We start from the raw sequence: 13,477 nt of genomic DNA, 5'->3' as shown, positions 1-13,477 counted from the left end.
CATTTACGAACAGAAGACATTTCATTGCCAGTGTATGTAAAAGCTATAACTGGGTGGAATATTGAGTGTCATGGGATGCTATTTTTTTATTTTGCATGTCGCCATTTTGCCGGGGTTTCAATTGTTGCTGGGAACAGACAAGGTGTTTTCATCAACCATGGATACAGATGTTGGCAAAACCAACAAAAACCAACTTCAGGACATCAAGAGACACGGAAACACTGTTATTAGCATGGAATGAGTTCAGGGCTATGGTCAGTGAATGTAAGAAGTCGATTGACAGTCATATTGATGCCAACGGAGGTACAAGAAAACTGAGCACAAGTTAAAACTTTTTTTTTTTTTTACAAAGAACATCATTTTTATGATGACAGTAACAATGAGAAAGATTGTGGTGATAATAAGGGACATTTCCTGGAACTATTGGATGTTTTTGCATCAAATAGCAATAGAAAACCAAATTGGATCACAGGTACGGACACTATTCATCCCCAGAGTCTCAGAACAATATGATTAGTATTACTGGAGACAAATGAAAACAAATAATAATCACTGAAGTTAAATTTGAGAAATATCGTGCTTCCTTAAGTGGATGAAACAAAAGACTTGTTGAAAAAAAGAGCAATTAGCTATACTGCTCCGATATGTCCATAAGAGGGTGGTTAAAGAACGTGCCATTGGGACAATTCACATGAAGGACTTATGTGCAGAATTTCTTGCCTTGTTCATAATGAACAAGTTATCAAGTCAAGGTTTAGACCTCCAGATGTGCATTGGGCAATGCTTTAATGGAGCAAGCATTATGCGAGGAAACATGAGTGGAGTACAGGCTATTATACGTCAAGAAGTGCCATACACTGTTTACATCCACTGTTACTCACATCGATTAAATCTTGTGCTTGTGAAATCTGTAACTGAAATTCCTGACCTTTTTCCTGAGTTTTTAAGCATTATACAAACACTTATAATTTTATTGCAATCAACAATACCAAATGCATGCTTTTCATTCAGGTGCAAAAGCGCCTAAAACAGACAGTGCTGAGCATGGGGCGCACTTGCAATTTGCTGGTTGTATAGGGCACTGCAAAAAATCAAGTTACGCTATGAGACTGTATTAGCTGTGCTGGAGGCAAACTCCGAGATGGGCTCAGAATAAAGATGCAAGATTTTCTTTTGCCGTACGTGAAAAGAGAAAGCCTTAAAATTGACTTATGGATTGTTTGAACAGAATATGTCCAGTGGTGGACAACAACATATAGTCCAGATGATCGTGAAAAATGGCTGTACTTTGAAGTACTTGATCATTTCAACAGTGAGTTTAATTGATGCTTCACTGATAATGAAGACCTCATTGATGCAGTCAAGGCATTTAATTGTTCATCTCCTAATTTTATGAATGCAAGATCGAAAAGTCTGCCAAACAATATGAAAAGCACATTGATGAAACATTGCTTCAAACACAGAACAAAACTGTTAAAGTCTTTCTAGACACGGAGCCAAAAGATGAGAATGATGTAAGCAGTTTGACAGCTCTTGAAAGACTTAGCACATAACAAGTTTATTTTTTGGAATTGATTAAATTGTTCAAGATTGCTGTGGCATTGACAGTCTCCACTGCATCAAATAAACAATGTTTCTCCATGCTGAAATGGGTCAAGGATTACTTACGGACCACCATGACTGATGACAGATTAAATGCTGATGGCTGCTGAATCTGAAGTTGTGAAGTGCCTAAATTTGGAGATTGTTGTGGACTTTTCCAAGTTAAGAAACCAACGCTATCCCTTAATGAATTAAATGACTGCCTTTTAAATAAAATTAAATCAAGATCACGCTGTAAAACTTGGTCTTTAATGTTTTGTTTTTTTTTCATTCTTATAATAGCCGTTAATAACTGTCTAATATTCTGGGTTATAAGGATATATCTGGGTTATAGGATTTATCTTTGGACACGTTTCATACGCACATTTTAAGGCTGGTGCGGTTGTCAACTTGTCTGGCTATCACCAGACCAAGCTCAATTTAAAATTGAACATTGGTCTGGGGAGTTTGCTATACTTTTCTACTGCACAAGAGGCGTGATCAACGAGCATTATTCACGCAATTGGATAGTCCTTCAACCAATCAGATCAACAATCTGGGTGACGTACTTTGCAGAGCGACGCGACAACTCCAGACAGGTTTAGTTTGTATTGGTTTGTAGCATTGATCAGCGGTTTGCAGAAGCAGCAATGGCATCGAGCGATTTTTGCAGGTTGTGCAAAAAAAAAAAAAAAAAAAACATGAAAGTGAGTGGTATTTACACCCACTCGAGCGATTTGTTTGCTAAACTAAAAAGTCATTCAGCATCGTTGAGAGGTTAAAAGGAATTGCCGTCGCTTCTCTATCGCCATCGTGTTATACCAGCCAATAGCGAGCAAGGTGGATAAGCCAGTCTGTGATTGGTTCCTGCAAAAGTGTAACAGACGCAGTAGAAATGAATGTACGGGTTTCCAGACTGAGTTGCCGGGCGAAATCAAATCGCTGGCAGATCAGGCTGGGTTTACCCAGTCTAGTTGTCAACAGCATTTTGTTTGTTTTTTCTCTCTGCTATCACTCTACCTTTGCATGAATTTCAATGTAATGCATTTTAATTTGTCAAGTGGCTTCAAAAGGTTTCTGAACCAGTCATATGATCTGCTCTTCAATACAGTATATCTTTTAAGGTGTGTATATGTGCTTTGTTGTAATATTTGAAGATGGCTGAGCAGGAATTAATGAAAATATGTGTGACTGTCACATCGAGGTAGTAAGATTGGATGGCGTCATCAGAGTCTGCCATACCTTGGCTTTTGATGAACTGACACCACAAATGCCTTGTTAGTGTCCTAGTTAATCCCGCTCGGAGTGGAGCATTGGCAGTTATATTGGTGCCGTGGCCCGGATGGGAATGTGGTTTTGAGGGTTAGTGTAACTAAGGCCAGCTAGTAAGAGCTGTGCAGGTAAACCGCACTTTCTTGGCCTCGGGTAGCTCACTAGAGGCTGTAGTCTTTAGAGTCCTTGTTAGTGCTCCTACTTTCCGTGCCGGCTGACAATTACTCGAATCCCACTCAGAGCTGTGCGAGTATAGTAGGACACCCTGCACTGAATATATGCAAATTGTTTTAACTGTTACAACTCCCCTGACCTGAAAGAAGCACATTAGCGACGGACACCAGAGGCTGCGGTCTGAGTCCTGAGTCCTTGTTAGCCTCCCCACCCCCTATGTCGCGAGACACTGGTTCAAATCCCATTCGTCAAGGTGCAATAGGACCAGTTAAATTTGTGTCATGACCCGGATGGGATTGAGGTTTATGTGGGGGATGAGTGTAATGCAGGGCAGCAAGTAAAAGCTGTGCAGGTAACCTCACTCTCCCGACCTCAAGAGGCGCACTATTGGTTGTGGTCTTAAGAGTCCTTGTTAGTGTACCTGCCTCCTATGCCAGGTTACTGCTGGTTCAAATCCCACTGGGAGCAGTGTGAGTAGGACCACTTACACTTGCCTGTTGTGAGAGGTTGCCAGAACATTGCTATGGTCCTCTGGGAGTTTTTCGGCATGTTGCAATATAGTTGCAAGGGTGTCCGGGTGGTTGCTAGGTGGTTGTGTACTGGCAAGCTCAAAAGAGTTCAATCCACCTCCAAGTGTTTGATTTGTCTCTAAATATGACTCCGGTCACTCCTTCAAGTCTATGAGAATTTCTTTTGCTAGTTTCATCATCTGCCAAGCAAATGTCATGAGCTTAGTTCTGACAAGATGTGCAATTTGAGGTGTTGTGTCATGTTCATAACACAAACAATGTGGGATTTAAGTTTAATTTCTTATAGTAAGAGGTTTCTTCAAATTCCTGCTTTAAGAACAAAAATAGAGAAAGTAGAGAGCACCACTAAAACTGCCTTGACTATATAATATCAACTACATATCCAGTGAAAGATGACAAGATTAAACCTGCTAGACAATCATTGGCACCTCCATTCGATTTTCATTACATCTTTAGACGACATGACATGTTGTGCGGATGCTGTTTTGCAATTTTTCCAGCGCTTGTAGCTGTAAATCACAGCATCTGAAAAGGGAGGCTTCAGTTTTTCTCCAGCTGTTCTCATGTAGGAAGGTGTCAGAGCTCACACATGGCAAGAATCAAACGAAATGGAGACAGAGTGAGAGAAAGAATGAGAGTGAAAGAGCGAGAGAGAAACTGGAGAAAGCAAATCACTCAAGGGGTCCAGCAGACATCAGTGAGTCCAGCTCAGACGCTCAGAGTAAATGACTTCCTTGTGTGCTCTCCTCTCTGGTATGTATTTTTTAAAAATAATGCGTAGGATCACATTGCTGCTGCTCGTGGTGTTTGTGATGTGCCGAAATGGACGAAAGGGAGGGATCAGAGGCTAGCCGTCCTCTGAGGAGAATACGGAGAGGAGGTGATCGCTTGGAATTTCCTTTACAGAGGGAGAATGTACAAAGGAAACAGTATGTTCAGAAAGTGACTATTTTCTAAATAATGTCACATGAAGTTGTTTCTACTAAACGGTAAACTTAAACTTAAATATAATATCCATATTTACATCACTCATTGCACTTTTATTTTGTTACATAACAAAATATAGATTTTTTATATCTCTCTCTCTCTTTTTTTTAATATAATGCAATTATATTTACATGTTAAAGTGTAGTATACATTTCCAAATGCTTTCATGAGTCACTGGATCAATACAGGATCATCAAAACCATATAGAACATATGTACAATGTGCAAATAAACTTTAGGTAGCTTCAAACCAGTTTCAGTCCTTGAATTGATATTTCCTTTTCACCCCCGAGGGGAAATAAAATGACTGTAGTCTAGACCTGTGGACAGAGGTGACATTTCTGATCAATAAATGCGAACCGTTTCAAATCCCCCACAGCCAGAAGACATGCGACTGCTGAGACTCCACTGGATATCATTACAGCAAGACATAGAGGTTGAGACAGAGCAAGACCCGTGACGCAAGCAAAAGATGGATTTTTATTTACAAAATAAAGTCCTGATATATTTCATTTTTGTATTGCTATTGGTAGCATTGCTCTGGACATGTTGTACTGGTATTATTATTATTATTATTGTTAGTATTTGTATAGTATTTTTATTGTTATTGTCGTTGGTAAATTTACTCTGAATATTTATTTACTTGGAACATATATTTAGAATTATAACTGCCATTAAAATGTCTTTAAAAACATGCAAAAAATAAATAAATAAATAAATAAAATCAAAACAATTAAATTTGTAAATCATATTTTTGTTGTTGTTGTTATTATTATTATTGGTAAATATATTATTAATGTTTAAATACTTTAAAGATCTGTCATTAATGTTGTCTAAAAAAAACTTTAAAGCTAAATTAAATTATAACATACTTGTTTACTACAATGGTCAATTAAAATGTTATTTCGTTACTAAATGTTTAATAAAAATAACTTATTTCAACATTTGTTTCCCCAAATGTCCCTCTTTTTTTATTATTATTTTAGTGTGTACTTAATATTTATTTGTATTGTAAAAAGGTCATAAATATTTAAACGTAATAAATATTTTACATACTTGTTATTTTTTTCTATTATTCTATTCTATTCTTATAAAATTAGAACAGAAATAAACTTTTTATATTAGCAAATTTGTCAGTAAAAAATCTGATATGTATGGTGACTGATTTCCTCATAGACATGCTCTAGGCAGCTGGGTGGCATGCAGAGAGAGAGGGTGGTTCCAGCCAGGCGCGCTAGTCTTGTAATTATTAACATTATGGAAGATCTGGTGAAGCACTGGGGATCCTACACTTGCCAGGATGTCCCTTGGGAATTGGCAGAATCCGTTATCAAGGGAATGGAATCATTTTGTAAAGGAGTAGACTGAGATAATGGAAATGGTAGTGAGTGCTTTTCCTCCTGCCTCTCTCTCTCTTGCTCTCCCTCCATATCTGGTGTCTGGTTCCATTTCTCATCGGAGGAGCAGACCTACTGACGTCGGCCGCATTGATCGCAGAGCACTGGTGACAAAATAACAGAACCCTTAGGGTTGAGGGTAAAAAAAAAAAAAAAAAAAAAAAAAACTTTCTTTGTAGTTGAATCCAATCACCTTTAGTTGCTATATATCTAAGTAAATTGCCCATTGTGGAAGTTCTCTGACACACTGCATTGATGTTCCTATTTTCACCAACCAACTGTAATACATGTCAGGACCGTAACCTCCACATACACTGAGGGAGACAAGTCTCCCCCAATAATTAGAAATGGCCATATTGTCCACTGCTCTGCTGCACACAGTGCTCTGTATGTGGTTAGGATGACAAAAAGGTTTTAAAGTTAATTTTTGGTCTGGTCTGCATCGTCAGTGTCAAAATGATTGAGATTGGCCAATCAAATCAAGTAGAGTGTGAATTCCAGCATGAATCGTCAGTTTAATGTTCAAGACATGGTTACGGCCTTGATACATGTGTGTGAATTGCTATTAATTATGTTCATTATACACTATCGGTCAAAAGTTTGGAATAATTACGTTTTTTTAAATGTTTTTAAAATAAGTCTCGTTTGCGCAGCAATGTTGCGCTGATTTCATCAAAAATAGTAAATAAAAAGTAATATTGTGAAATATTAACATTTAAAATAGATTTTTAATTTGAATGTATTTAAAACGGTTGGTTGGTTGATCGATTGATCGATTGACCGACCATGATACATTTCAGCATTCTTTCATGAGTAGAAAGTTGAAAATAACATTTATCTGAAATAGAAATCTTTTTTTTTTTTTTACATTATGAATGAAGTTACTATTTTTTATTACTATTACATAAATGCACCCATTGGTGAGCTTAAGAAAATTTGGAAATACTTTGCAATAAGGTTTCATTAGTTAACATCATACTTTAGGTAACATGAATTATGAATGAACAATACTTCTACAGCATTTATAAGTTAATTTCAACATTAATAATACATTATTAAAATCAAAAGTTGCATTTTGTTAATTTTAGTTAATGCACTGCGAACTAACATGAACAAACAATGAATGACAGTATTTTTATTAACTAACATTAACAAAGTAACATTAATAAATACTGTAACAAATGTATTTCTCATTGTTAGTTAGAACATGCTAGTTAGAACATTAACTAATGTTAACAAATGAGTAAAGTGTTACCAAAAATTATTTCAAAACATTAAAAAACCTTAATTACTTCAAAATGTTAATATGTGTGTGTATGTAAATAATTTACTCACACATGACATTTTAGCTTGTGATGTTTTAGCTAGTAAAATTCCTACCAATATTTATAGATAGTTGTAAAAAAAAAAGAAAAAAAGAAAAAAAGAAGCTATAATTAAAAGCACAATTAAACTTTTAATAGAATGAATAGATAGAATGAATAAGTATGTTTTCTCTTTCTCCTCCACCTTGAAATTAGTCACGAGGGCTCAGGACACAACAGCACCATCCCGCTGGTTCTAATTGCAATCAATTAAAAAAAAAACTTTCCAAGCGTGAAATACGATCCCTGACACAAGACGTTCTGAACCAGGCGGAGGTGAGGAGGCAGGCCGAGGTGACAAGCTGCGCAGCTTTGATTAAAATCAATATCAAACTCCAGCAGGAGTGTGCTTACAAACAGACCTGACCTTGCGCCTGTAATATTAACCGACAAAAAAATAAGCGCAGGATCGTCAGACTGTTGGGCGGCTAGATGGACAAAAAGTGGGGGTGGACGAGAAAGACAAAGCACCTCCTTGATACCCTAAGCAATGCCCCCGAACGCCGCTTTATTATTAATATTCTATTGCCGTTGATTTTCGTCTCCAGATCTCTGTCCCAGCGCCTGACAGCTTAGTAATCAGAGATTTAAAATTGTTACCACTTCCCTGGATGATTCTCAATGTGACCGCGGTTGGTATTAATACAGGTCACGGAATAATAAACAGCCTGTCAGCACAAATAGACTGGCATGTCTGACTAGCATTTGGTTATTCAGTTTATCTACTGTAACCCAGCTTTGCCTGAAGGATAGAGGTTATGTGTTACCTGCTATTTAAGGGGCAATGGCAAAATCACAGCCAACCACCTGGCTTAAGTAGCATCTAATATTTCTGCTAAGCCTAAACTCATTAATGCAGTTTGTCTAACCAGAATACAGCATACTTATTATGTAAAAATGGGTTAACAGCACATGTCTCAGGATACTGAAACATGATGCCAAATAGGCCAGTGTAGCTGTAATATGGTAAACAAGAAATTTCTGCACAAAAAAAAGGGATACAATTCTTCAGTAGGTCTGCTTCTATGGGGCTTGTTATTATGTTTATACCTGCACATTTGAAATGATAATGTTAATGTATAATAATGAAAGTTTACAAACCCTGCAAATGTAATAAAGCATTGATACAATATATAATAAAGACTGCTGTGATTTAAGAAAAAAAAAAAAAAAAAAAACCTTTATTTAGATAGCGCTTTATATAATACAGATTATTTCAAAGCAGCTTTACAGGAATAAACAGGAAAATAATGATTCAATGATGCAAACAGTCATTATTCAGTTGAAATCAGTTCAGTGTTGATTCAGTTTTGTACAATAACTGTGCAAGCTTCATCAAACTTGTTAAGCAACCTGTACAACTATTTAACTATTTAAATCAGAATTTTGGATTCCTAGAGTCAGAACTATCCGTTGTTATTAAGAATGCATATATCTTCATAAATATAGACCTTGCAGCCAGAATTTTACATACTAATCTGCCCAGGCTAAAACACTTTTAAGCTTGAATGCACTTTTCCTATATGACAGACGCATATAAGTGCTCAATAGATCAGATATCATGCAATGACATTCTCTGCTTATCGCACAAACTCTGATGCGGCATGAGTGATTCTTACCCTGCTAAAGAGAGCCAAAGAGATGGCCGTGGCCTTGGAAAGATTAGTGACCACTTTTAAACATGAGACAGATACAGTGCATTATCAATGACAGAGCATTACTGTATCATGGCCGTGTACAACAGCAGACTTACAACTGTTAGCAGAAGAGAGCAGATGGTCCGAAAGACAACTCAAATGGTCAGCACAGTATGACCGTGCAAGACTGATGATTATGTTTAAATAAATCCAACCATATTTGCATTATTTCCAGGAGGTATATTTAGGTATTTTTTTTTATGTGTGATGGACTGCAGTACATAGAGGCACTATCTTTGTAATGGTGACTCAATATTCATAACTACACACACCACACTGAACATTTCTCATTACATATGCTCATACATTCTTAATGCACATTCCTAAACTGTTTCAGGTCTGAATATACCCAGTCTCTGAGTTACAGTGATTGTTAATGATGGAAGTTTTTTTATTTATTTTATTTTATTTTATGTTCTTTTTTATTTTACTTTGAAGTTTATTTAAGTTTATTTTAGATTTTATTTTATTAAAATAGAATAAATAGAATTAAATTACATTTTATTGTTTAATTTTTATTTTTTATTTTGTTTTAGATTTTATTGTATTCTATACTTTGTTTCATTATTTAAAATAAAAATATATAAATAAAATAAATATAAAATTAAATTAATTATTGAATGAAATAACATTAACAATATTATTGTTTTTTTATTTTGTTACTTTATTTTTTGTTTTATTTTAGATTTCATTTTATCTTATTATTTATTACAATAAAATAATAATATAAAATAAATTCAACTATGAAATTAAATTAAATATTGAATAAAACACCATTAACAATATTATTTTGTTTTGTTTTGTTTTATTGTTTTATTATTTTACTTTTTAATTTAAATAAAAAAATAAATAAAACACCTACTATTAACAATATTATTTGTTTGTTTGTTTGTTTGTATTTGCACATTACCTTTGTTAAGTTAAAAAAAAAAAGGGAAAAAAAAAGCTGACTTTTCTGGACATGTTATAAGGTTGAGATGAACTGGTTGATATAAAGCAGAAAACCAGAATACAGTTAAGCAAGTGGATTATACAAGTATAGCATAGTGTCCAAGTGGCGTATTGGACACAATATGTCTCCTTTTCCTCTTATACTTACGCACCCCTGACATGACTGGCAACTACAAAGACCCCCGGCAAACTTTGCCGTGCCATTCTGGGCAATTAGTTATGGCCGCGGGGGGAGTGCTTTAACTAAGTTTTGCTAAAGTGACCGAGACAAGAGCAAGAGGATGGATTACACCATGTTTCACTGTTCAGGACAGAGAGGCTATCTGGCCAGGGATGTTGTAGATTACATGCTAGAACACCGTAAACCAGCAGAGCCAGATGGAGTCAAAGAAATGAATCACGCAGGCCGGCGTGAGACCAGTTTAAACGGACTGTCAGACTTTCCCAGCTAACAACACCTAGCCATTTTCTCATGGATGGAAATGATACCATGCAATATTTTAATATTGAAACACTATGATGTCATAAATGATGTTTACCCGCATTGTAACAACCCTGCTGAAATAAAATTGCATAAACTAATCTAAAAAGTCTCTAAAAAGGTGGTTAGCCAGACCTAGGTTTATTCATCATCTTCCTGATCTCCCAGCCAAATATCTAAAATCCTTGTAAAATAATCCATCATACTCTCATTAAAAATCGTTACTATTTTACATTTGTGTGGAAGCATATGGTTTTTAAAAACAGAAAGCATAAAGGAACGAATCAGCTACGATTTCAAAAAAAAAAAAAAAAAAAAAAAAGTATCTCTCTGTACAATGTGATTTGTGCAAAAATCATCATAATAGACCAATCTAAGCCTGACCAGGGGTGTGTTTCCCATACAACAACTAATGAATGATTAGTAAAGTTAATTTCCTACGGAAGAGGATTAGGGCCAAGCAAATAATAAAAAAATAAAACCATCTCGAGATTAAAGTTGTTACATTTCGAGAAAAAAGTCGAAATAAAATGTTGAGAATAAACTCATTATATTACGAGAAAAAAACTCATTAAATTTCAAGAAAAAAGTCGAGATAAAATGTTGCGACTAAACTCGTTAAATTACGAGAAAAAACTCATTAAATTTCGAGAAAAAAGTCGAGATAAAATGTTGAGAATAATGTCATTAAATTACGAGAAAAAAGTCGTTAGATTATGAGAACAAATTCATTAAATTATGAGAAAAAAAGTTGTTCAATTTCGAGAAAAAAGTCAAGACAAAATGTTGAGAATAAATTCATTAAATTATGAGAAAAAAGTAATTTAATGAATTTGTTCTAGTAATTTAACGACTTTTTTCTCATAATTTAATGAGTTTATTCTCAACATTTTATCTAGACTTTTTTCTTGAAATTTAACAAGTTTTTTTCTCGTAATTTAACGAGTTTATTCTCAACATTTTATCTCGACCTTTTTCTCGAAATTTAATGAGTTTTTTCTCGAAATTTAACAACTTTAATCTCAAGATGGTTTTATTTTTGTATTATTGCTTGGCCCTAATCCTCTTCCGTAATTTCCACAAAACAACAGCAAGCTGATATTTTTTTATTCACATTAACATGCTGAATGTATTTGGTGTCCACTCCATAGTAACAAGAAACTATGCTTCAAACCACAGCTTGAGAGCTGCAGTTCCAACCAAAAAGTTAGTTGTTTCAGAAGATGATCTGATTATCAAGGTAATCTCACAATCTACGTCAATCTAACATCTTAAAAATGTGTACAAATGACATCAAGCCTTACCCATCCCAGAAAAACACGTTTAACATCTGCAACATGCGGTCTGCTCTGGTTACAAAGCGAGCACACAGAACGGCTCTCGTAGCAGCCGGCCGTCACTGTCATTCCTCTCATTTCAGGAAACGCAATACTCTGTTTAAGTGCTTTCATCACTTGCCAAGGCAACAGACATGGCAACACAGCCAAACAAATTTGAGCATGACATCACATGATATTGGCTTGTAGACAACCATGTAACGACAATCTTCCTCTCACCACCAGCTGCAAATATCAACACTGTCTGGTGGTCTGTGAACGAAACGACCCAGCAGAGTTCGGTTTATGTTAATGCCATCATATTTTGAGAACATGTTTTGGAAATATGTTTGCATACTTATGTTTCAGAAGACATAACAAGGTCCAAGATTTTGTCTTACCAATAGCGACTAGAGTTGGGTGGGATGACCAAAAGCTTACCAGACTTTCAAATATATAAATATATTTAACAGTTGTGCATCTTAATATTTTTGTGGAAACCATTATCTATATATATATATATATATATATATATATATATATATATATATATATATATATATATATATATATATATATATATATATATATATATATACATTAAAGTAACTTGGCATTATCATTGAAGACCAGCAATAATAATTTCATTTGGTTACATAATAATGGCAATATATATACATGTTAAAGTCAGACATGCCCCTTTGCCAGCTGTGATGCCTGGTTACTGGTTTAAACTTGGCCCAGGTTTGTAAAAGATTTTTGGGTCAGCACACCTTAATAGCTTCAGCAATTGATTGCCAATTCAGTTTAGAATACAATGAACCAATCAGAACCCAGTTTAGGTCAGATAGCTGCTAATAATGGATATTTTGATGAATTGAAAATTTAAGTTTTTTCTATGTATAAACTGTTTGTTTATGTAATAAAATATTTTATCGTAGTTTGTGTTGTCCCTTATCAGTGCAAAATTATCACATATTAAAAAGGATTTATGCCAGTATTGTCCAAAACCCCACTTTTCTAGGGCGTTTCCAAACTTTTGGAGGGCAGTGCATATATATGTATATATAATATATACACACACACACACACATCACTATTTTTAATACATACAATACATTTTATATTTCTAACCAACTGAAGATAATCTAGATGTTTTACTGATTATTCTGGCAAAATACCATTTATTTATTTATTTGATCAGCTGCGGTCATTCAGTATGCACTGAGCATCGGGCAGGAAATGCATCTGTCCCTGCCTGCTCATGTTTGGCAAGAGAGAGGGACAGAAACAGCTCAGAGTGCATTTTTTCCAGGGCATTTTAAATTTTTTGTTTGACATTGAAGCAAACACATTTTAATGGATGTTGGACCGCACATATCACTGTGGCACTGCCACTGATATAACTGTAAAGCAAGTAAAAGAGCTTAGTGCAGAAAGACTGGGAGGGAGGAGGTGCTGATATGTCTGGCTTTCTGTAATACTCAGCTCTGCAGAGATGCAACCAGACACTCACCTTGCGGGTGTCACCAGATGCGCTTTTCCGCACGAGCGCTTCTGCAAACATTTGAAAAATCTTTTCTTTTTGGATGAAGACACTATTTCACAAATAACAACAGAACAGAAATGGAAGTGTTCACACCTGAACCAGACAGATGGACCGGCTGGCAAACACTTTTACTCTGTCTTTTGACAGCTCAGCGGCTGTGTGACACACAACAGTGTTCT

General features: G+C 35.3%; 1 protein-coding gene across 5 annotated transcripts in view; it reads right to left on the bottom strand.

The window, feature by feature from the left end:
* Positions 1 to 13,477, bottom strand: part of cntfr (ciliary neurotrophic factor receptor) — a 228,297-nt gene that overhangs the window by 162,346 nt on the left and 52,474 nt on the right. The gene's annotated exons all lie outside the window — the stretch shown is intronic.

This window comes from Megalobrama amblycephala, linkage group LG2 (genome assembly GCF_018812025.1).
Source record: "Megalobrama amblycephala isolate DHTTF-2021 linkage group LG2, ASM1881202v1, whole genome shotgun sequence".
NCBI lineage: Eukaryota > Metazoa > Chordata > Actinopteri > Cypriniformes > Xenocyprididae > Megalobrama > Megalobrama amblycephala.
The sequence above is the reverse complement of the archived record's forward strand: the minus strand, read 5'-3'. Positions and strand labels throughout refer to the sequence as shown.